General features: G+C 42.7%; 30 non-coding genes and 13 pseudogenes across 30 annotated transcripts; all 43 read left to right on the top strand.

The window, feature by feature from the left end:
- Window positions 1–6,115: 6,115 nt before the first annotated feature.
- On the top strand, window positions 6,116–6,234 carry LOC132961471 (5S ribosomal RNA). Its single transcript, XR_009667833.1, has one exon. It is a non-coding gene; the product is annotated as a 5S ribosomal RNA (ribosomal RNA).
- A 120-nt stretch (window positions 6,235–6,354) lies between these two features.
- Window positions 6,355–6,463, top strand: LOC132960923 (5S ribosomal RNA; annotated as a pseudogene).
- A 353-nt stretch (window positions 6,464–6,816) lies between these two features.
- On the top strand, window positions 6,817–6,935 carry LOC132960735 (5S ribosomal RNA; annotated as a pseudogene).
- Window positions 6,936–7,056: 121 nt separating this feature from the next.
- LOC132961118 (5S ribosomal RNA) lies at window positions 7,057–7,175 on the top strand. Its single transcript, XR_009667497.1, has one exon. It is a non-coding gene; the product is annotated as a 5S ribosomal RNA (ribosomal RNA).
- Window positions 7,176–7,295: 120 nt separating this feature from the next.
- Window positions 7,296–7,414, top strand: LOC132960688 (5S ribosomal RNA; annotated as a pseudogene).
- A 122-nt stretch (window positions 7,415–7,536) lies between these two features.
- On the top strand, window positions 7,537–7,655 carry LOC132960723 (5S ribosomal RNA; annotated as a pseudogene).
- A 122-nt stretch (window positions 7,656–7,777) lies between these two features.
- Window positions 7,778–7,896, top strand: LOC132961459 (5S ribosomal RNA). The gene has a single exon (XR_009667822.1). It is a non-coding gene; the product is annotated as a 5S ribosomal RNA (ribosomal RNA).
- A 121-nt stretch (window positions 7,897–8,017) lies between these two features.
- On the top strand, window positions 8,018–8,136 carry LOC132961287 (5S ribosomal RNA). The gene has a single exon (XR_009667656.1). It is a non-coding gene; the product is annotated as a 5S ribosomal RNA (ribosomal RNA).
- Window positions 8,137–8,258: 122 nt separating this feature from the next.
- On the top strand, window positions 8,259–8,377 carry LOC132961146 (5S ribosomal RNA). Its single transcript, XR_009667524.1, has one exon. It is a non-coding gene; the product is annotated as a 5S ribosomal RNA (ribosomal RNA).
- Window positions 8,378–8,498: 121 nt separating this feature from the next.
- Window positions 8,499–8,617, top strand: LOC132961145 (5S ribosomal RNA). The gene has a single exon (XR_009667523.1). It is a non-coding gene; the product is annotated as a 5S ribosomal RNA (ribosomal RNA).
- A 121-nt stretch (window positions 8,618–8,738) lies between these two features.
- LOC132961490 (5S ribosomal RNA) lies at window positions 8,739–8,857 on the top strand. Its single transcript, XR_009667851.1, has one exon. It is a non-coding gene; the product is annotated as a 5S ribosomal RNA (ribosomal RNA).
- Window positions 8,858–8,979: 122 nt separating this feature from the next.
- On the top strand, window positions 8,980–9,098 carry LOC132960654 (5S ribosomal RNA). The gene has a single exon (XR_009667427.1). It is a non-coding gene; the product is annotated as a 5S ribosomal RNA (ribosomal RNA).
- Window positions 9,099–9,219: 121 nt separating this feature from the next.
- LOC132961540 (5S ribosomal RNA) lies at window positions 9,220–9,338 on the top strand. The gene has a single exon (XR_009667900.1). It is a non-coding gene; the product is annotated as a 5S ribosomal RNA (ribosomal RNA).
- Window positions 9,339–9,460: 122 nt separating this feature from the next.
- Window positions 9,461–9,580, top strand: LOC132960936 (5S ribosomal RNA; annotated as a pseudogene).
- A 122-nt stretch (window positions 9,581–9,702) lies between these two features.
- Window positions 9,703–9,811, top strand: LOC132961095 (5S ribosomal RNA; annotated as a pseudogene).
- Window positions 9,812–9,935: 124 nt separating this feature from the next.
- On the top strand, window positions 9,936–10,054 carry LOC132960678 (5S ribosomal RNA). The gene has a single exon (XR_009667445.1). It is a non-coding gene; the product is annotated as a 5S ribosomal RNA (ribosomal RNA).
- A 352-nt stretch (window positions 10,055–10,406) lies between these two features.
- Window positions 10,407–10,525, top strand: LOC132961524 (5S ribosomal RNA). Its single transcript, XR_009667885.1, has one exon. It is a non-coding gene; the product is annotated as a 5S ribosomal RNA (ribosomal RNA).
- Window positions 10,526–10,649: 124 nt separating this feature from the next.
- Window positions 10,650–10,768, top strand: LOC132961578 (5S ribosomal RNA). Its single transcript, XR_009667933.1, has one exon. It is a non-coding gene; the product is annotated as a 5S ribosomal RNA (ribosomal RNA).
- A 121-nt stretch (window positions 10,769–10,889) lies between these two features.
- LOC132961583 (5S ribosomal RNA) lies at window positions 10,890–11,008 on the top strand. The gene has a single exon (XR_009667937.1). It is a non-coding gene; the product is annotated as a 5S ribosomal RNA (ribosomal RNA).
- A 121-nt stretch (window positions 11,009–11,129) lies between these two features.
- Window positions 11,130–11,248, top strand: LOC132961336 (5S ribosomal RNA). The gene has a single exon (XR_009667702.1). It is a non-coding gene; the product is annotated as a 5S ribosomal RNA (ribosomal RNA).
- Window positions 11,249–11,371: 123 nt separating this feature from the next.
- On the top strand, window positions 11,372–11,490 carry LOC132961157 (5S ribosomal RNA). The gene has a single exon (XR_009667535.1). It is a non-coding gene; the product is annotated as a 5S ribosomal RNA (ribosomal RNA).
- A 119-nt stretch (window positions 11,491–11,609) lies between these two features.
- On the top strand, window positions 11,610–11,728 carry LOC132961271 (5S ribosomal RNA). The gene has a single exon (XR_009667641.1). It is a non-coding gene; the product is annotated as a 5S ribosomal RNA (ribosomal RNA).
- A 122-nt stretch (window positions 11,729–11,850) lies between these two features.
- Window positions 11,851–11,969, top strand: LOC132960722 (5S ribosomal RNA; annotated as a pseudogene).
- A 121-nt stretch (window positions 11,970–12,090) lies between these two features.
- Window positions 12,091–12,209, top strand: LOC132961213 (5S ribosomal RNA). Its single transcript, XR_009667588.1, has one exon. It is a non-coding gene; the product is annotated as a 5S ribosomal RNA (ribosomal RNA).
- A 122-nt stretch (window positions 12,210–12,331) lies between these two features.
- Window positions 12,332–12,450, top strand: LOC132961092 (5S ribosomal RNA). Its single transcript, XR_009667486.1, has one exon. It is a non-coding gene; the product is annotated as a 5S ribosomal RNA (ribosomal RNA).
- Window positions 12,451–12,571: 121 nt separating this feature from the next.
- Window positions 12,572–12,680, top strand: LOC132961087 (5S ribosomal RNA; annotated as a pseudogene).
- A 123-nt stretch (window positions 12,681–12,803) lies between these two features.
- LOC132961472 (5S ribosomal RNA) lies at window positions 12,804–12,922 on the top strand. The gene has a single exon (XR_009667834.1). It is a non-coding gene; the product is annotated as a 5S ribosomal RNA (ribosomal RNA).
- A 122-nt stretch (window positions 12,923–13,044) lies between these two features.
- LOC132960665 (5S ribosomal RNA) lies at window positions 13,045–13,163 on the top strand. Its single transcript, XR_009667436.1, has one exon. It is a non-coding gene; the product is annotated as a 5S ribosomal RNA (ribosomal RNA).
- A 124-nt stretch (window positions 13,164–13,287) lies between these two features.
- On the top strand, window positions 13,288–13,406 carry LOC132960725 (5S ribosomal RNA; annotated as a pseudogene).
- Window positions 13,407–13,527: 121 nt separating this feature from the next.
- LOC132960671 (5S ribosomal RNA) lies at window positions 13,528–13,636 on the top strand (annotated as a pseudogene).
- A 123-nt stretch (window positions 13,637–13,759) lies between these two features.
- On the top strand, window positions 13,760–13,878 carry LOC132961368 (5S ribosomal RNA). Its single transcript, XR_009667733.1, has one exon. It is a non-coding gene; the product is annotated as a 5S ribosomal RNA (ribosomal RNA).
- Window positions 13,879–14,000: 122 nt separating this feature from the next.
- LOC132960664 (5S ribosomal RNA) lies at window positions 14,001–14,119 on the top strand. The gene has a single exon (XR_009667435.1). It is a non-coding gene; the product is annotated as a 5S ribosomal RNA (ribosomal RNA).
- Window positions 14,120–14,244: 125 nt separating this feature from the next.
- LOC132960647 (5S ribosomal RNA) lies at window positions 14,245–14,363 on the top strand. The gene has a single exon (XR_009667420.1). It is a non-coding gene; the product is annotated as a 5S ribosomal RNA (ribosomal RNA).
- Window positions 14,364–14,483: 120 nt separating this feature from the next.
- LOC132961484 (5S ribosomal RNA) lies at window positions 14,484–14,602 on the top strand. Its single transcript, XR_009667846.1, has one exon. It is a non-coding gene; the product is annotated as a 5S ribosomal RNA (ribosomal RNA).
- Window positions 14,603–14,724: 122 nt separating this feature from the next.
- On the top strand, window positions 14,725–14,843 carry LOC132961417 (5S ribosomal RNA). Its single transcript, XR_009667780.1, has one exon. It is a non-coding gene; the product is annotated as a 5S ribosomal RNA (ribosomal RNA).
- Window positions 14,844–14,964: 121 nt separating this feature from the next.
- On the top strand, window positions 14,965–15,083 carry LOC132961354 (5S ribosomal RNA). The gene has a single exon (XR_009667719.1). It is a non-coding gene; the product is annotated as a 5S ribosomal RNA (ribosomal RNA).
- Window positions 15,084–15,203: 120 nt separating this feature from the next.
- On the top strand, window positions 15,204–15,312 carry LOC132960779 (5S ribosomal RNA; annotated as a pseudogene).
- Window positions 15,313–15,435: 123 nt separating this feature from the next.
- LOC132960892 (5S ribosomal RNA) lies at window positions 15,436–15,544 on the top strand (annotated as a pseudogene).
- Window positions 15,545–15,665: 121 nt separating this feature from the next.
- Window positions 15,666–15,774, top strand: LOC132961008 (5S ribosomal RNA; annotated as a pseudogene).
- Window positions 15,775–16,127: 353 nt separating this feature from the next.
- LOC132961461 (5S ribosomal RNA) lies at window positions 16,128–16,247 on the top strand. Its single transcript, XR_009667824.1, has one exon. It is a non-coding gene; the product is annotated as a 5S ribosomal RNA (ribosomal RNA).
- Window positions 16,248–16,366: 119 nt separating this feature from the next.
- On the top strand, window positions 16,367–16,485 carry LOC132961588 (5S ribosomal RNA). Its single transcript, XR_009667942.1, has one exon. It is a non-coding gene; the product is annotated as a 5S ribosomal RNA (ribosomal RNA).
- A 119-nt stretch (window positions 16,486–16,604) lies between these two features.
- Window positions 16,605–16,723, top strand: LOC132961122 (5S ribosomal RNA). Its single transcript, XR_009667501.1, has one exon. It is a non-coding gene; the product is annotated as a 5S ribosomal RNA (ribosomal RNA).
- A 121-nt stretch (window positions 16,724–16,844) lies between these two features.
- LOC132960674 (5S ribosomal RNA) lies at window positions 16,845–16,964 on the top strand. The gene has a single exon (XR_009667441.1). It is a non-coding gene; the product is annotated as a 5S ribosomal RNA (ribosomal RNA).
- The last annotated feature ends 3,036 nt before the right edge of the window (window positions 16,965–20,000 follow it).

Raw genomic sequence — 20,000 nt, 5'->3', positions numbered from 1 at the left:
TGTGTGGTGCTGAAGGAGAGCTGACGTGTCAGTACTGAGCAGGACAGCTGGACTAATTTGTTTGTTTTTTGGATGCGCTTTGGATTTATTTAAATACCTCAGATTTTGAGTGAATGTCCCCCAGCAGTCACTGACTGTTAGGGGGATCGTTTTTCTTTTCACCTTTTTTCCTGTTTTTTTTTCCACAATTTTGTGAAGAATTTTTGTTTTTTGTGAATGTTTGCTCGTATGTCGCGAGCAAACTCACACGGACGGATCACAAAAATGACAGGACCACGGACTGGAGAGATGGAAAAAGGAAAAGAGAACGGACAACAACGTGAACAAACAAACATGGCACTGAAACAAAGGAATGGATTAAACGACAACGAGAAGAACGACGGACAAAAAGGACGGATGAAAACGGCAAATGAAACAGGGAACGGAATGGATGACGGAGAGAGAGGAAGAGAGAGGAGCGGCGGGCTGATTGCTCCGCATGCAGAGAATGGGAGAGGTGGCGAGAGAGCAGAAAAAGAGGAAGCAAAAGTGTCGTTTGAGAGAAAACTAACACTAAACATTGAAATGGTGGGAGACAAAGTTCCTCTAAATCACGTCATGAGCAACATAAAAATGATCTGTGGGGGCCTGCTGGCGTGCAGAACCCTGGGACCTGAAAAACTGGAGGTGACGTTGAGCAACATTAAAGGAAAGGAAAGGCTGCTGGATGGATTTAAAATCGGAGAGACCAGAGTCGTGGCGAGAGAACTAAATAATGATGAGCTGGTGGTGTCTTTTTTAAACCTGCCAGCGTATATCACAGATGAAGAAATAGTTTGGAAGCTGACGGGATGGGGAGTGAAACCGACATCACCAATAAAACGCAGAATGTGGCCTGGAACAATGATAGCTGACGGAACGAGGTTTGTCCGGGTCAGATTTAATGACCAGGTACAGTCACTCCCTTACTCCACAAAGTTTAACACTGTGATGGGGAACGAATACTTTAGAGTAATACATGATAGACAACAAAAAGTGTGCAGGATGTGCATCCAGCCGGGACACATCCTGAGAGAGTGTCCAGAATTTATGTGCCACAACTGTGGGGTGCAGGGACACTTTGCGCGAGAGTGCAGCGCGAACAGCACAAAATGCACAAACTGTAAAAAAAGAGAAAATGAATGTGAGTGTGAGAACGGAGAGGAAAGCAAGAACGAGGTGGAGGAGGTGTACGAGGATGAAGACGAGGCGGAGGAGGTGTACGAGGAGGAGGCGGAGGAGAAGGAGGTGATCGGAGCAAGCAGGAAGGAGATCAGAGAAGACGAGAACAGTGACGGAGAAATGGAGCAGAGCGGAGAGAGCGGAGGAGAACGGGCGTCAGAGTGCGAGCTGGAGACGCCGGAGCTGGCTGGAGAGGGAGGACAGCAGAAGCAGCGAAAAACGAGCGAGAGAGGGAAAAAAGGAGACGGAAGGGACGTGGCAGAAGACCCGGGGGTAAGCATGAGCACAGAGGGGAGGGAGATGCCTGAGAGTGGTGTTGGACAGGCGGGAGGGAGAAAAATCACGCTAAATAATACGGGTAAAAGCACCAGTCCCAATGAAACGGACAGCGAAATGGATGTGAGTGAACTGGCGAGTGCGCAAAAAAGACTAAGTCTTGGACAACGAAAAAAGTTGGTGAAAAAATTGAAATGTAAGGACAAATAATGACTGACAATAACCCCTGTAAATCCGTTTTTTTTGTTTTTATTTTTATGATAATGGCCTTTAATTTATTTTCGATAAACGTGAATGGACTAAGGAACAAAGAAAAAAGACATGCGATTCTTTCCTTGCAGAATGACGTTTTGTGCCTGCAGGAGACCAGGTGGGATGATTCCCTGGTGGAAGACATAAAAAAAGACTTTGTGGGCCATATTTTCTGCTCCAATGGCACGTCGAGGGCGAGAGGAGTGGCGGTTTTAGTCAAAACGGGTCGGGTAACAGGGGTAAATTTGGTTTATGGAGACAAAGAAGGAAGAATAATAGTAATAGACTGTGTGTATGAAACGAAAAATATAAGAATCATAAATATATATGCACCGAATGGAGAAAAAGAAAGGAAAACATTCTTCATTGCAATAAGCAAATGGTGGGAAAGGAATTGTATAATAATCGGTGACTTTAATGTGGCGTTGACACCCACCGATGTGTCAAAAAATAATGTGTTTAAGGGGGATGTGAGCAGGGGGACACTTAAAGATATAATGATAACGAAACAATGCATTGATATTTGGAGATTGCTACATCCATGGGAGAGGGTGTTCTCCAGGAGACAAATTGTACTGAATAGATTAAAACAATCTAGAATAGATTATGCTTTGGTGACATGCGAGGTAGTGAGGTGGATTAAAGAAGTTGAATATAAAACTAATATGTGGAGCGATCACGCTGGAATAGAAATCACGTTTAGAAAAGAAACGAATGTACGTAAAGGAGGGATATGGTGCTTTAATGCAAGCTTGCTGGATGATGGAATGTTTGTGAAAAGTATGGAAAGATTGTTGAATGATGTGGGATATGAGTGGAATGAGAGTGAAGATATGAATGTGTGGTGGGATAGTGTAAAAGTCAGAATTAAAAAAAAGTGTATCAATTATAGTAAAGAGAAAAAGTGGAGAGAAAATAGAAAGGAAGAGAATTTGAGAAAACAACTAAGTGAGGAAATAGCATCGCTTGACAGTGTAGATAATGTAGATGTCGAAAAATACATACATTTAAAAGAACAGTTGGGAGTGATTGAACTTAATAAGAGTAGGGGTGCAGCCATTAGGAGTAAAATACAATATATGTATGAGGGGGAGAGGAGTACAGCCTTTTTTTTAGGTCTGGAAAAACAAAAACAAAAAAGAACAGAAATAAACGACTTATTAAATGAAGCAGGTAAAAGTGTGACAGATAAAAAGGGAATTTTAGAAATAGTAAAGGGCTATTATGAAAGCCTGTTTTCGAGACAGGAGTGTGATAGCGTGAGTGTGAACAGAGCTTTGGGTGCCTTAAAGAAAAAACTAAGCGAGGACGATAAAATGTGGTGTGATTGTGAGTTTACAGAGGGAGAAATCAGAAGTGCTTTAGAGGGGTTAAACAAAAACATAAGTCCTGGGAGCGATGGCCTAACTGCGGAATTCTACCAAGCTTTCAAAGAGCAGCTGGTGCCCTTGGTGAACAAATTGAGTAAATATATGGAAAAAGTGAAACATATACCAAAAAGTTTAGGGGAAGGGGTGGTTACTATTTTTTACAAAAACAAGGGGGACAATAAAAATCTGGACAACTACAGACCAATCAGCCTACTCAACACAGACTACAAAATCATAGCGAAAACAATAGCCAATAGAATCAGGGAGGTAATAAGAACAATCATAGAACAAACACAATCATACAGTATACCAAACAGAGACATAGCAGACTCAATCATTTCAATAAAACAGACGGTCAGGGATATGGAAGGGGAGGGGGGAATATGGCTAGGGATTGATTTAAATAAAGCTTTTGACAGAGTAGATCACGGGTTCATGGGGAAGGTGTTAGAGAAGTTTGGATTCGGGGAGAGAATGAGAGAATGGATAAATATGTTGTATACAGGAGCGGAAAGCAAGATAAAATGTAACGGGGAACTAACTGATTCTTTTAAAATATCAAGGTCAGTGAGACAAGGATGTCCGATGTCAGCGCTGTTGTACAGCTTGGTAGCAGAGCCGCTGGCAGCACTGATATCGGAAGACGTAAACATAAAAGGTATAGGTAAGGAAAACGTAAAAATAATACAGTATGCAGATGACGTGAATATAATGGTAAAAGGAGAGGAGGATATAGAATTGATATTAAAACATGTACAAACTTATGAAAGAGCATCTGGGGCAAAAGTAAATGAAAATAAGTCAGAAATTATGTTACTAGGTAAGGAATCCAATCTAGTTAATAAGTGGGGATTTAAAACGGTGTGTGAGAGAAGAAAAGTGTTGGGAGTGAATATGGGGAAAAATGAGAATGAATGTGATGATGTAACATGGAAAGAGGTGGTGGGTAAAATTAAAAAAACATTGAATTTGTGGAAAGCGAGGGGTCTATTGTTGAGAGGAAGGGTAGCCGTAACAAATGCTCTCGTGTTGTCCAAAGTGAATCATGCGCTGAGTACTTGTACGCTTCCGGACTGGGCCTTTAAGGAGATTTCAAAGACCATTAGGGACTTTATTTGGAAAAACAAAGCAGCGAGTATAGCTCACAAAACAATAATAGGGGCTAAAGATCAGGGGGGGCTAGCTTTGATTGATTTACTTACAAAAAAAGTAGCACTAAGAGTCAAATTGATAGGCAAATTTATGGACCAGAACCGGAACGTAGTTTGGAAAAACCACTTCAAAAAATATCTGTGCAGTTTTGGACTCTACAACGAGGACAACCTGTACCAGATCAATAACCCAGATTCATTTAAACACTTGCCACGGTTTTTCCAGGAAGTACTCAGTGCGTGGTATCAGGTTTCATCCTGGACTGTACCAGAGTGCGGAACGAGAGGGTCAGTGCTACGACTGCCCTTCCTCTCGAGCCCGTATTTTAAAAATGGGGAGAGGGTAATTAAGTGTGAAGCTATGTTGAAAGCGGGATATATTAGAATAAGGGATTTACTGAACTGTGGGGGGGATTTTGATTTACAAATGGTGGTGAGGGGTTTAAAAAATAAAGGGTGTGTGTGCAGAAAGGATGTGATTGAGAGAGTGTTTGCAAATGTAAAATTGTCTTTGTCGAGCGAATGGGAAAAATTAATCAAAGAGAAGGAGGGAGTGATGCAGGACGATGTGGGGGGGATCTCCCTGTGCCTAGGGGAGAAGAAACACAACATTACAGATGTCACTACAAAAATTTGGTATAGGTGCGCAATCACACATAGAATACAGAAACCCACATCCGAAGTAAAATGGACAGACACATACCCGGACATAACAAGCAACATGATATGGAAGAACATTAACATTCCGCATACACCACATGCAATATTTGACCTAGATTTCAAACTGAGGCACAGGAGGATCTTCACCTGCATCGTCCTGCATCAGATCCATAAGGAGAGGTATGAAAGAAAGTGTTGTGTATGTGAAAGTACGGATGAGGATTTAATACATTTGTTTGTTACGTGTGGGGAATTGGTTTATTTTTGGGGAAAAATAAGAGAAATGTTGGGGAAATGCAGTAAGAATGAGTGTTGGAATGAAAGGGGGTGGGAATTGTCGGTGTTGTTGGGGGTGGGAACAAAACAAAAAAATCACAATGTAATGAATATAATTTTGGCTTTTGCAAGAAAAGCGGTTTTTAACAGAAGGAATTATGCACTGTATGAAAGTAAGAAAATGAATGTGTGGAGAATGTTTGTGAATGAATGGAAAGCACATCTTAAATTGTTGTACATAGCGAATGAGAGTGAGTTTGTGAGAATGTTTGTGGAAGGTGCGAATGTGTGTAGAGTAAATGAGGAGGGAATTATGTGGGATGTCTAAATTATTTTGTTTTTGTTTTTTTGGTACGAGGGCTTCTTTTTTGGTCATGGGGAAAATGGGTGATTTGATTTGGTGGTTTTTTTTTTCTCAGTGGTTTTTTGAGAATACTGTGGGGTTTTTGTATGTTTTTGTGGTTTGTTTTCAGAGGGGTGTTTGCTTTGGGGGAGGGACTCAGAAGAGTTGTCATGAGTTGGGGGTATCAGGAGTGGTTTGAGTTTTTTTTCCTGATGCTATGTTTTTATTGTTTTTAGGGTGCCGTTTGCGTCAGAGGGGAGGTTTAATTTAGAGGGTGTATGTATTGTAATAGCATTTGTTGTAAATGATGTGAAAGAATTATAAATGTTTTTGTAATTTTGATAATAAAAGATAAAAAAAAAATAAAAACACGCCCGATCTCGTCCGATCTCGGAAGCTAAGCAGGGTCGGGCCTGGTTAGTACTTGGATGGGAGACCGCCTGGGAATACCAGGTGCTATAAGCTTTTTCATTTTTTTGATCATATGTTTTTTTTTTATCATATAGAGACATATTCACATGTCCAAAAATTCAGCCAGAATCAAGGGCATGACATCTTTAAAAGGCCCCTGTCTGCACACAATAATGGCTTACAGCCATACCACCCTGAACACGCCCGATCTCTTCCGATCTCGGAAGCTAAGCAAGGTCAGGCCTGGTTAGTACTTGGATGGGAGACCGCCTGGGAATACCAGGTGTTGTAAGCTTTTTCATTTTTTTGATCATATGTTTTTTTTTGATCATATAGAGACATATTCACATGTCCAAAAATTCAGCCAGAATCAAGGGAATGACATCTTTAAGGCCCATTTCTGCACACAATAATGGCTTACGGCCATACCACCCTGAACTCGTCCGATCTCGGAAGCTAAGCATGGTCGGGCCTGGTTATTACTTAGATGGGAGACCGCCTGGGAATACCAGGTGCTGTAAGCTTTTTCATTTTTTTGATCATATGTTTTTTTTTATCATATAGAGACATATTCACATGTCCAAAAATTCTGCCAGAATCAAGGGCATGACATCTTTAAAAGGCCCCTGTCTGCACACAATAATGGCTTAAGGACATACCACCCTGAACTTGTCCGATCTCGGAAGCTAAGCAGCGTCTGGCCTGGTTAGTACTTGGATGGGAGACCGCCTGGGAATACCAGGTGCTGTAAGCTTTTTCATTTTTTTTGATCATATGTTCTTTTTTTATCATATAGAGACATATTCACATGTCCAAAAATTCAGCCAGAATCAAGGGCATAACATCTTTAAAAGGCCCCTGTCTGCACAAAATAATGGCTTACGGCCATACCACCCTTAACACGCCCGATCTCGTCCCATCTCAGAAGCTAAGCAGGGTCGGGCCTGGTTAGTACTTGAATGGGAGACCGCCTGGGAATACCAGATGCTGTAAGCTTTTTTTATTTTTTTGATCATATGTTTTTTTTATCATAGAGAGACATATTCACATGTCCACAAATTCAGCCAGAATCAAGGGCATGACATCTTTAAAAGGCCCCTGTCTGCACACAATAATGGCTTACGGCCATACCACCCTGAACACGCCCGATCTCGTCCGATCTCGGAAGCAAAGCAGGGTCGGGCCTGGTTAGTACTTGGATGGGAGACCACCTGGGAATACCAGGTGCTGTAAGCGTTTTCATTTTTTTGATCATATGTTTTTTTTATCATATAGAGACATATTCACATGTCCTAAAATTCAGCCAGAATCAAGGGCATGACATCTTTAAAAGGCCCCTGTCTGCACACAATAATGGCTTATGGCCATACCACCCTGAACACGCCTGATCTTGTCCGATCTCGGAAGCTAAGCAGGCTAGTGCCTGGTTAGTACTTGGATGGGAGACCGCCTGGGAATACCAGGGGCTGTAAGCTTTTTCATTTTTTTGATCATATGTTTTTTTTTTATCATATAGAGACATATTCACATGTCCAAAAATTCAGCCAGAATCAAGGGCATGACATCTTTAAAAGGCCCCTTTCTGCACGCAATAACAGCTTACGGCCATACCACCCTTAACACGCCCGATCTCGTCCGATCTCGGAAACTAAGTAGGGTCGTGCCTGGTTAGTACTTGGATGGGAGACCGCCTGGGAATACCAGACGCTGTAAGCTTTTTCATTTTTTTGATCATATGTTTTTTTTTTATCATATAGAGACATATTCACATGTCCAAAAATTTAGCCAGAATCAAGGGCATGACATCTTTAAATGGCCCCTTTCTGCACACAATAATGGCTTACGGCCATACCACCCTGAACACGCCCAATCTCGTCCGATCTAGGAAGCTATGCAGGGTCGGGCCTGGTTAGTACTTGGATGGGAGACCGCCTGGGAATACCAGGTGCTGTAAGCTTTTTCATTTTTTTGATCATATGTTTTTTTTTATCATATAGAGACATATTCACATGTCCAAAAATTCAGCCAGAATCAAGGGCATGACATCTTTAAAAGGCCCCTTTCTGCACACAATAATGGCTTACGGCCATACCACCCTGAACACGCCCGATCTCATCCGATCTCAGAAGCTAAGCAGGGTCGGGCCTGCTTAGTACTTGGATGGGAGACCGCCTGGGAATACCAGGTGCTGTAAGCTTTTTCATTTTGTTTGATCATATGTTTTTTTTTATCATATAGAGACATATTCACATGTCCAAAAATTCAGCCAGAATCAAGGGCATGACATCTTTAAAAGGCCCCTTTCTGCACACAATAATGGCTTACGGCCATACCACCCTGAACAAGCCCGATCTCGTCCGATCTCGGAAGCTAAGCAGGGTCGGGCCTGGTTAGTACTTGGATGGGAGACCGCCTGGGAATACCAGGTGCTGTAAGCTCTTTCATTTTTTTTGATCATATGTTTTTTTTATCATATAGAGACATATTCACATGTCCAAAAATTCAGCCAGAATCAAGGGCATGACATCTTTAAAAGGCCCCTTTCTGCACACAATAATGGCTTACGGCCATACCACCCTGAACAAGCCCGATCTCGTCCGATCTCGGAAGCTAAGCAGGGTCGGGCCTGGTTAGTACTTGGATGGGAGACCGCCTGGGAATACCAGGTGCTGTAAGCTCTTTCATTTTTTTTGATCATATGTTTTTTTTATCATATCGAGACATATTCACATGTCCAAAAATTCAGCCAGAATCAAGGGCATGACATCTTTAAAAGGCCCCTCTCTGCACACAATAATGGCTTACGGCCATACCACCCTGAACACGCCTGATCTCGTCCGATCTCGGAAGCAAAGCAGGGTAGGGCCTGGTTAGTACTTGGATGGGAGACAGCCTGGGAATACCAGGTGCTGTAAGTTTTTTCATTTTTTTGATCATATGTTTTTTTTTTATCATATAGAGACATATTCACATGTCCTAAAATTCAGCCAGAATCAAGGGCATGACATCTTTAAAAGGCCCCTTTCTGCATACAATAATGGCTTACGGCCATACCACCCTGAACACGCCTGATGTCGTCCGATCTCGGAAGCTAAGCAGGGTAGGGCCTGGTTAGTACTTGGATGGGAGACAGCCTGGGAATACCAGGTGCTGTAAGTTTTTTCATTTTTTTAATCATATGTTTTTTTTTATCATATAGAGACATATTCACATGTCCAAAAATTCAGCCAGAATCAAGGGCATGACATCTTTAAAAGGCCCCTTTCTGCACACAATAATGGCTTACGGTCATACCACCCTGAACTCGTCCGATCTCGTCCGATCTCGGAAACTAAGCAGGGTCGTGCCTGGTTAGTACTTGGATGGGAGACCGCCTGGGAATACCAGGTGCTGTAAGCTGTTTCATTTTTTTGATCATGTGTTTTTTTTTTATCATAGAGAGACATATTCACATGTCCAAAAATTCAGCCAGAATCAAGGGCATGACATCTTTAAAAGGCCCCTTTCTGCACACAATAATGGCTTACGGCCATACCACCCTGAACACGCCCGATCTCGTCTGATCTCGGAAGCTATGCAGGGTCGGGCCTCGTTAGTACTTGGATGGGAGACCGCCTGTGGAATATCAACTGCTGTAAGCTGTTTCATTTTTTTGATCAAATGTTTTTTTTTTATCATATAGAGACATATTCACATGTCCAAAAATTCAGCCAGAATCAAGGGCATGACATCTTTAAAAGGCCCCTTTCTGCACACAATAATGGCTTACGGCCAAACCACCCTGAACTCGTCCGATCTTGGAAGCTAAGCAGGGTCGGGCCTGGTTAGTACTTTGATGGGAGAACGCCTGGGAATACCAGACGCTGTAAGCTTTTTTTATTTTTTTGATCATATGTTTTTTTTTTTATCATAGAGAGACATATTCACATGTCCAAAAATTCAGCCAGAATCAAGGGCATGACATCTTTAAAAGGCCCCTGTCTGCACACAATAATGGCTTACGGCCATACCACCCTGAACATGCCCGATCTCGTTCCATCTCAGAAGCTAAGCAGGGTAAGGCCTGGTTAGTACTTGGATGGGAGACCGCCTGGGAATACCAGGTGCTGTAAGCTTTTTCATTTTTTTGATCATGTTTTTTTTTTATCATATAGAGACATATTCACATGTCCAAACATTCAGCCAGAATCAAGGGCATGACATCTTTAAAAGGCCCCTTTCTGCACACAATAATGGCTTAAGGACATACCACCCTGAACTTGTCCGATCTCGGAAGCTAAGCAGCGTCTGGCCTGGTTAGTACTTGGATGGGAGACCGCCTGGGAATACCAGGTGCTGTAAGCTTTTTCATTTTTTTTGATCATATGTTCTTTTTTTATCATATAGAGACATATTCACATGTCCAAAAATTCAGCCAGAATCAAGGGCATGAGATCTTTAAAAGGCCCCTGTCTGCACACAATAATTGCTTACGGCCATACCACCCTGAACACGCCTGATCTCGTCCGATCTCGGAAGCTAAGCAGGGTAGGGCCTGGTTAGTACTTGGATGGGAGACCGCCTGGGAATACCAGGTGCTGTAAGCTTTTTCATTTTTTTGATCATATGTTTTTTTTTTTTATCATATAGAGACATATTCACATGTCCAAAAATTCAGCCAGAATCAAGGGCATAACATCTTTAAAAGGCCCCTGTCTGCACACAATAATGGCTTACGGCCATACCACCCTTAACACGCCCGATCTCGTCCCATCTCGGAAGCTAAGCAGGGTCGGGCCTGGTTAGTACTTGAATGGGAGACCGCCTGGGAATACCAGATGCTGTAAGCTTTTTTTATTTTTTTGATCATATGTTTTTTTTATCATAGAGAGACATATTCACATGTCCTAAAATTCAGCCAGAATCAAGGGCATGACATCTTTAAAAGGCCCCTTTCTGCATACAATAATGGCTTACGGCCATACCACCCTGAACACGCCTGATGTCGTCCGATCTCGGAAGCTAAGCAGGGTAGGGCCTGGTTAGTACTTGGATGGGAGACATCCTGGGAATACCAGGTGCTGTAAGTTTTTTCATTTTTTTAATCATATGTTTTTTTTTATCATATAGAGACATATTCACATGTCCAAAAATTCAGCCAGAATCAAGGGCATGACATCTTTAAAAGGCCCCTGTCTGCACACAATAACAGCTTACGGCCATACCACCCTGAACACGCCTGATCTCGTCCGATCTCTGAAGCTAAGCAGGGTCGGGCCAGGTTAGTACTTCGATGGCAGACCGCCTGGGAATACCAGGTGCTGTAAGCTTTTTCATTTTTTTGATCATATGTTTTTTTTTTTATCATATAGAGACATATTCACATGTCCACAAATTCAGCCAGAATCAAGGGCATGACATCTTTAAAAGGCCCCTGTCTGCACACAATAATGGCTTACGGCCATACCACTCTGAACACGCCTGATCTCGTCCGATCTCGGAAGCTAAGCAGGGTCGGGCCTGGTTAGTACTTGGATGGGAGACCGCCTGGGAATACCAGGTGCTGTAAGCTTTTTCATTTTTTTGATCATGTTTTTTTTTATCATATAGAGACATATTCACATGTCCAAAAATTCAGCCAGAATCAAGGGCATGACATCTTTAAAAGGCCCCTGTCTGCACACAATAATGACTTACGGCCATACCACCCTGAACACGCTTGATCTCGTCCGATCTCGGAAGCTAAGCAGGGTAGGGCCTGGTTAGTACTTGGATGGGAGACCGCCTGGGAATACCAGGTGCTGTAAGCTTTTTCATTTTTTTGATCATATGTTTTTTTTTTATCATATAGAGACATATTCACATGTCCAAAAATTCAGCCAGAATCAAGGGCATGACATCTTTAAAAGGCTCCTTTCTGCACACAATAACGGCTTACGGCCATACCACCCTTAACACGCCCGATCTCGTCCGATCTCGGAAACTAAGTAGGGTCGTGCCTGGTTAGTACTTGGATGGGAGACCGCCTGGGAATACCAGACGCTGTAAGCTTTTTCATTTTTTTTGATCATATGTTTTTTTTATCATATAGAGACATATTCACATGTCCAAAAATTCAGCCAGAATCAAGGGCATGACATCTTTAAAAGGCCCCTCTCTGCACACAATAATGGCTTATGGCCATACCACCCTGAACACGCCTGATCTCGTCCGATCTCGGAAGCTAAGCAGGGTAGGGCCTGGTTAGTACTTGGATGGGAGACCGCCTGGGAATACCAGGTGCTGTAAGTTTTTTCATTTTTTTGATCATATGTTTTTTTTTTATCATATAGAGACATATTCACATGTCCAAAAATTCAGCTAGAATCAAGGGCATGACATCTTTAAAAGGCCCCTTTCTGCATACAATAATGGCTTACGGCCATACCATCCTGAACACGCCCGATCTCGTCCGATCTCGGAAGCTAAGCAGGGTCGGGCCTGGTTAGTACTTGGATGGGAGACCACCTGGGAATACCAGGTGCTGTAAGCGTTTTCATTTTTTTGATCATATGTTTTTTTTTATCATATAGAGACATATTCACATGTCCAAAAATTCAGCCAGAATCAAGGGCATGACATCTTTAAAAGGCCCCTTTCTGCACACAATAATGGCTTACGGCCAAACCACCCTGAACTCGTCCGATCTTGGAAGCTAAGCAGGGTCGGGCCTGGTTAGTACTTGGATTGGAGACCGCCTGGGAATACCAGACGCTGTAAGCTTTTTTTATTTTTTTGATCATATGTTTTTTTTTTATCATAGAGAGACATATTCACATTTCCAAAAATTCAGCCAGAATCAAGGGCATGACATCTTTAAAAGGCCCCTGTCTGCAGACAATAATGGCTTACGGCCATACCACCCTGAACACGCCCGATCTCGTCCGATCTCGGAAGCTAAGCAGGGTAGGGCCTGGTTAGTTCTTGGATGCGAGACCGCCTGGGAATACCAGGTGCTGTAAGTTTTTTCATTTTTTTGATCATATGTTTTTTTTTTATCATATAGAGACATATTCACATGTCCAAAAATTCAGCCAGAATCAAGGGCATGACATCTTTAAAAGGCCCCTTTCTGCACACAATAATGGCTTAAGGACATACCACCCTGAACACGCCTGATCTCGTCCGATCTAGGAAGCTAAGCAGGGTCGGGCCTGGTTAGTACTTGGATGGGAGACCGCCTGGGAATACCAGGTGCTGTAAGCTTTTTCATTTTTTTGATCATATGTTTTTTTTTTTTATCATATAGAGACATATTCACATGTCCAAAAATTCAGCCAGAATCAAGGGCATAACATCTTTAAAAGGCCCCTGTCTGCACACAATAATGGCTTACGGCCATACCACACTTAACACGCCCGATCTCGTCCCATCTCGGAAGCTAAGCAGGGTCGGGCCTGGTTAGTACTTGAATGGGAGACCGCCTGGGAATACCAGATGCTGTAAGCTTTTTTAATTTTTTTGATCATATGTTTTTTTTATCATAGAGAGACATATTCACATGTCCACAAATTCAGCCAGAATCAAGGGCATGACATCTTTAAGAGGCCCCTATCTGCACGCAATAATGGCTTACGGCCATATCACCCTGAACACGCCCGATCTCGGAAGCTAAGCAGGGTCGGGCCTGGTTAGTACTTGGATGGGAGACCACCTGGGAATACCAGGTGCTGTAAGCTTTTTCATTTTTTTGATCATATGTTTTTTTTTTTATCATATAGAGACATATTCACATGTCCAAAAATTCAGCCAGAATCAAGGGCATGACATCTTTAAAAGGCCCCTGTCTGCACACAATAATGGCTTATGGCCATACCACCCTGAACACGCTTGATCTCGTCCGATCTCTGAAGCCAAGCAGGGTAGGGCCTGGTTAGTACTTGGATGGGAGACCGCCTGGGAATACCAGGTGCTGTAAGCTTTTCCATTTTTTTGATCATATGTTTTTTTTTTATCATATAGAGACATATTCACATGTCCAGAAATTCAGCCAGAATCAAGGGCATGACATCTTTAAAAGGCCCCTTTCTGCACACAATAACAGCTTACGGCCATACCACCCTTAACACGCCCGATCTCGTCCGATCTCGGAAACTAAGTAGGGTCGTGCCTGGTTAGTACTTGGATGGGAGACCGCCTGGGAATACCAGATGCTGTAAGCTTTTTCATTTTTTTGATCATATGTTTTTTTTGTTTTATCATATAGAGACATATTCACATGTCCAAAAATTCAGCCAGAATCAAGGGCATGACATCTTTAAAAGGCACCTGTCTGCAGACAATAATGGCTTACAGCCATACCACCCTGAACACGCCCGATCTCGTTCCATCTCAGAAGCTAAGCAGGGTAAGGCCTGGTTAGTACTTGGATGGGAGACCGCCTGGGAATACCAGGTGCTGTAAGCTTTTTCATTTTTTTGATCATGTTTTTTTTTTATCATATAGAGACATATTCACATGTCCAAAAATTCAGCCAGAATCAAGGGCATGACATCTTTAAAAGGCCCCTTTCTGCTCACAATAATGGCTTACGGCCATACCACCCTGAACACGCCCAATCTCGTCCGATCTCAGAAGCTAAGCAGGGTCGGGCCTGGTTAGTATTTGGATGGGAGACCGCCTGGGAATACCAGGTGCTGTAAGCTTTTTCATTTTGTTTGATCATATGTTTTTTTTTATCATATAGAGACATATTCACATGTCCAAAAATTCAGCCAGAATCAAGGGCATGACATCTTTAAAAGGCCCCTTTCTGCACACAATAATGGCTTACGGCCATACCACCCTGAACACGCCCAATCTCGTCCGATCTCGGAAGCTGAGCAGGGTCGGGCCTGGTTAGTACTTGGATGGGAGACCGCCTGGGAATACCAGGTGCTGTAAGCTTTTTCATTTTTTTGATGATATGTTTTTTTTTATCATATAGAGACATATTCACATGTCCAAAAATTCAGCCAGAATCAAGGGCATGACATCTTTAAAAGGCCCCTTTCTGCACACAATAATGACTTATGGCCATACCACCCTGAACACGCCCGATCTCGTCCGATCTCGGAAGCTAAGCAGGGTCGGGCCTGGTTAGTACTTGGATGGGAGACCGCCTGGGAATACCAGGTGCTGAAAGCTTTTTCATTTTTTTGATCATATGTTTTTTTTTTATCATATAGAGACATATTCACATGTCCAAAAATTCAGCCAGAATCAAGGGAATGACATCTTTAAGGCCCATTTCTGCACACAATAATGGCTTACGGCCATACCACCCTGAACTCATCCGATCTCGGAAGGTAAGCAGGGTCGGGCCAGGTTAGTACTTGGATGGGAGACAGCCTGGGAATACCAGGTGCTGTAAGCTTCTTCATTTTTTTGATCATATGTTTTTTTTTTTATCATATAGAGACATATTCACATGTCCAAATATTCAGCCAGAATCAAGAGCATGACATCTTTAAAAGGCCCCTTTCTGCACACAATAATGGCTTATGGCCATACCACCCTGAACTCGTCCGATCTTGGAAGCTAAGCAGGGTGGGGCCTGGTTAGTACTTGAATGGGAGACCGCCTGGGAATACCAGGTGCTGTAAGCTTTTTCATTTTTTTGATCATATGTTTTTTTTTATCATATAGAGACATATTCACATGTCCTAAAATTCAGCCAGAATCAAGGGCATGACATCTTTAAAAGGCCCCTTTCTGCACACAATAATGGCTTACGGCCATACAACCCTGAACTCATCCAATCTTGGAAGCTAAGCAGGGTTGGGCCTGGTTACTAGTTGGATGGGAGACTGCCTGGGAATACCAGGTGCTGTAAGCTTTTTCATTTTTTTGATCATACGTTTTTTTTTTATCATATAGAGACATATTCACATGTCCAAAAATTCAGCCAGAATCAAGGGCATGACATCTTTAAAAGGCCCCTTTCTGCACACAATAATGGCTTAAGGACATACCACCCTGAACTTGTCCGATCTCGGAAGCTAAGCAGCGTCTGGCCTGGTTAGTACTTGGATGGGAGACCGCCTGGGAATACCAGGTGCTGTAAGCTTTTTCATTTTTTTTGATCATATGTTTTTTTTTATCATATAGAGACATATTCACATGTCCAAAAATTCAGCCAGAATCAAGGGCATGACATCTTTAAAAGGCCCCTTTCTGCATACAATAATGGCTTACGGCCATACCACCCTGAACACGCCCGATCTCGTCCGATCTCGGAAGCTAAGCAGGGTCGGGCCTGGTTAGTACTTGGATGGGAGACCGCCTGTGGAATACCAGATGCTGTAAGCTGTTTCATTTTTTTGATCATGTGTTTTTTTATCATAGAGAGACATATTCACATGTCCAAAAATTCAGCCAGAATCAAGGGCATGACATCTTTAAAAGGCCCCTTTCTGCACACAATAATGGCTTACAGCCATACCACCCTGAACACGCCCGATCTCGTTCAATCTCAGAAGCTAAGCAGGGTCGGGCCTGGTTAGTACTTGGATGGGAGACAGCCTGGGAATACCAGGTGCTGTAAGCTTTTTCATTTTTTTGATCATGTTTTTTTTTATCATATAGAGACATATTCACATGTCCAAAAATTCAGCCAGAATCAAGGGCATGACATCTTTAAAAGGCCCCTGTCTGCTCAAAATAATGGCTTACGGCCATACCACCCTGAACACGCCCGATCTCGTCCGATCTCGGAAGCTAAGCAGAGTCGGGCCTGGTTAGTACTTGGATGGGAGACCGCCTGGGAATACCAGGTGCTGTAAGCTTTTTCATTTTTTTTGATCATATTTTTTTTTTATCATATAGAGACATATTCACATGTCCAAAAATTCAGCCAGAATCAAGGGCATGACATCTTTAAAAGGCCCCTCTCTGCACAGAATAATGGCTTACGGCCATACCACCCTGAACACGCCTGATCTCGTCCGATCTCGGAAGCTAAGCAGGGTAGTGCCTGGTTAGTACTTGGATGGGAGACCGCCTGTGGAATACCAGATGCTGTAAGCTGTTTAATTTTTTTGATCATGTGTTTTTTTTTTATCATAGAGAGACATATTCACATGTCCAAAAATTCAGCCAGAATCAAGGGCATGACATCTTTAAAAGGCCCCTTTCTGCACACAATAATGGCTTACGGCCATACCACCCTGAACACGCCCCTTTTGCTGTCAGAGTTTGTGTGGTGCTGAAGGAGAGCTGACGTGTCAGTACTGAGCAGGACAGCTGGACTAATTTGTTTGTTTTTTGGATGCGCTTTGGATTTATTTAAATACCTCAGATTGTGAGTGAATGTCCCCCAGCAGTCACTGACTGTTAGGGGGATCGTTTTTCTTTTCACCTTTTTTTCCTGTTTTTTTTTCCACAATTTTGTGAAGAATTTTTGTTTTTTGTGAATGTTTGCTCGTATGTCGCGAGCAAACTCACACGGACGGATCACAAAGATGACAGGACCACGGACTGGAGAGATGGAAAAAGGAAAAGAGAACGGACAACAACGTGAACAAACAAACATGGCACTGAAACAAAGGAATGGATTAAACGACAACGAGAAGAACGACGGACAAAAAGGACGGATGAAAACGGCAAATGAAACAGGGAACGGAATGGATGACGGAGAGAGAGGAAGAGAGAGGAGCGGCGGGCTGATTGCTCCGCATGCAGAGAATGGGAGAGGTGGCGAGAGAGCAGAAAAAGAGGAAGCAAAAGTGTCTTTTGAGAGAAAACTAACACTAAACATTGAAATGGTGGGAGACAAAGTTCCTCTAAATCACGTCATGAGCAACATAAAAATGATCTGTGGGGGCCTGCTGGCGTGCAGAACCCTGGGACCTGAAAAACTGGAGGTGACGGTGAGCAACATTAAAGGAAAGGAAAGGCTGCTGGATGGATTTAAAATCGGAGAGACCAGAGTCGTGGCGAGAGAACTAAATAATGATGAGCTGGTGGTGTCTTTTTTAAACCTGCCAGCGTATATCACAGATGAAGAAATAGTTTGGAAGCTGACGGGATGGGGAGTGAAACCGACATCACCAATAAAACGCAGAATGTGGCCTGGAACAATGATAGCTGACGGAACGAGGTTTGTCCGGGTCAGATTTAATGACCAGGTACAGTCACTCCCTTACTCCACAAAGTTTAACACTGTGATGGGGAACGAATACTTTAGAGTAATACATGATAGACAACAAAAAGTGTGCAGGATGTGCATCCAGCCGGGACACATCCTGAGAGAGTGTCCAGAATTTATGATCCACAACTGTGGGGTGCAGGGACACTTTGCGCGAGAGTGCAGCGCGAACAGCACAAAATGCACAAACTGTAAAAAAAGAGAAAATGAATGTGAGTGTGAGAACGGAGAGGAAAGCAAGAACGAGGTGGAGGAGGTGTACGAGGATGAAGACGAGGCGAAGGAGGTGTACGAGGAGGAGGCGGAGGAGAAGGAGGTGATCGGAGCAAGCAGGAAGGAGATCAGAGAAGACGAGAACAGTGACGGAGAAATGGAGCAGAGCGGAGAGAGCGGAGGAGAACGGGCGTCAGAGTGCGAGCTGGAGACGCCGGAGCTGGCTGGAGAGGGAGGACAGCAGAAGCAGCGAAAAACGAGCGAGAGAGGGAAAAAAGGAGACGGAAGGGACGTGGCAGAAGACCCGGGGGTAAGCATGAGCACAGAGGGGAGGGAGATGCCTGAGAGTGGTGTTGGACAGGCGGGAGGGAGAAAAATCACGCTAAATAATACGGGTAAAAGCACCAGTCCCAATGAAACGGACAGCGAAATGGATGTGAGTGAACTGGCGAGTGCGCAAAAAAGACTAAGTCTTGGACAACGAAAAAAGTTGGTGAAAAAATTGAAATGTAAGGACAAATAATGACTGACAATAACCCCTGTAAATCCTTTTTTTTTGTTTTTATTTTTATGATAATGGCCTTTAATTTATTTTCGATAAACGTGAATGGACTAAGGAACAAAGAAAAAAGACATGCGATTCTTTCCTTGCAGAATGACGTTTTGTGCCTGCAGGAGACCAGGTGGGATGATTCCCTGGTGGAAGACATAAAAAAAGACTTTGTGGGCCATATTTTCTGCTCCAATGGCACGTCGAGGGCGAGAGGAGTGGCGGTTTTAGTCAAAACGCGTCGGGTAACAGGGGTAAATTTGGTTTATGGAGACAAAGAAGGAAGAATAATAGTAATAGACTGTGTGTATGAAACGAAAAATATAAGAATCATAAATATATATGCACCGAATGGAGAAAAAGAAAGGAAAACATTCTTCATTGCAATAAGCAAATGGTGGGAAAGGAATTGTATAATAATCGGTGACTTTAATGTGGCGATGACACCCACCGATGTGTCAAAAAATAATGTGTTTAAGGGGGATGTGAGCAGGGGGACACTTAAAGATATAATGATAACGAAACAATGCATTGATATTTGGAGATTGCTACATCCATGGGAGAGGGTGTTCTCCAGGAGACAAATTGTACTGAATAGATTAAAACAATCTAGAATAGATTATGCTTTGGTGACATGCGAGGTAGTGAGGTGGATTAAAGAAGTTGAATATAAAACTAATATGTGGAGCGATCACGCTGGAATAGAAATCACGTTTAGAAAAGAAACGAATGTACGTAAAGGAGGGATATGGTGCTTTAATGCAAGCTTGCTGGATGATGGAATGTTTGTGAAAAGTATGGAAAAATTGTTGAATGATGTGGGATATGAGTGGAATGAGAGTGAAGATATGAATGTGTGGTGGGATAGTGTAAAAGTCAGAATTAAAAAAAAGTGTATCAATTATAGTAAAGAGAAAAAGTGGAGAGAAAATAGAAAGGAAGAGAATTTGAGAAAACAACTAAGTGAGGAACTATAGCATCGCTTGACAGTGTAGATAATGTAGATGTCGAAAAATACATACATTTAAAAGAACAGTTGGGAGTGATTGAACTTAAAAAGAGTAGGGGTGCAGCCATTAGGAGTAAAATACAATATATGTATGAGGGGGAGAGGAGTACAGCCTTTTTTTTAGGTCTGGAAAAACAAAAACAA

This window comes from Labrus mixtus, unplaced genomic scaffold (assembly GCF_963584025.1).
Source record: "Labrus mixtus unplaced genomic scaffold, fLabMix1.1 SCAFFOLD_30, whole genome shotgun sequence".
Classification (NCBI taxonomy): domain Eukaryota; kingdom Metazoa; phylum Chordata; class Actinopteri; order Labriformes; family Labridae; genus Labrus; species Labrus mixtus.
This window is presented reverse-complemented; position numbering and strand designations above follow the sequence as displayed.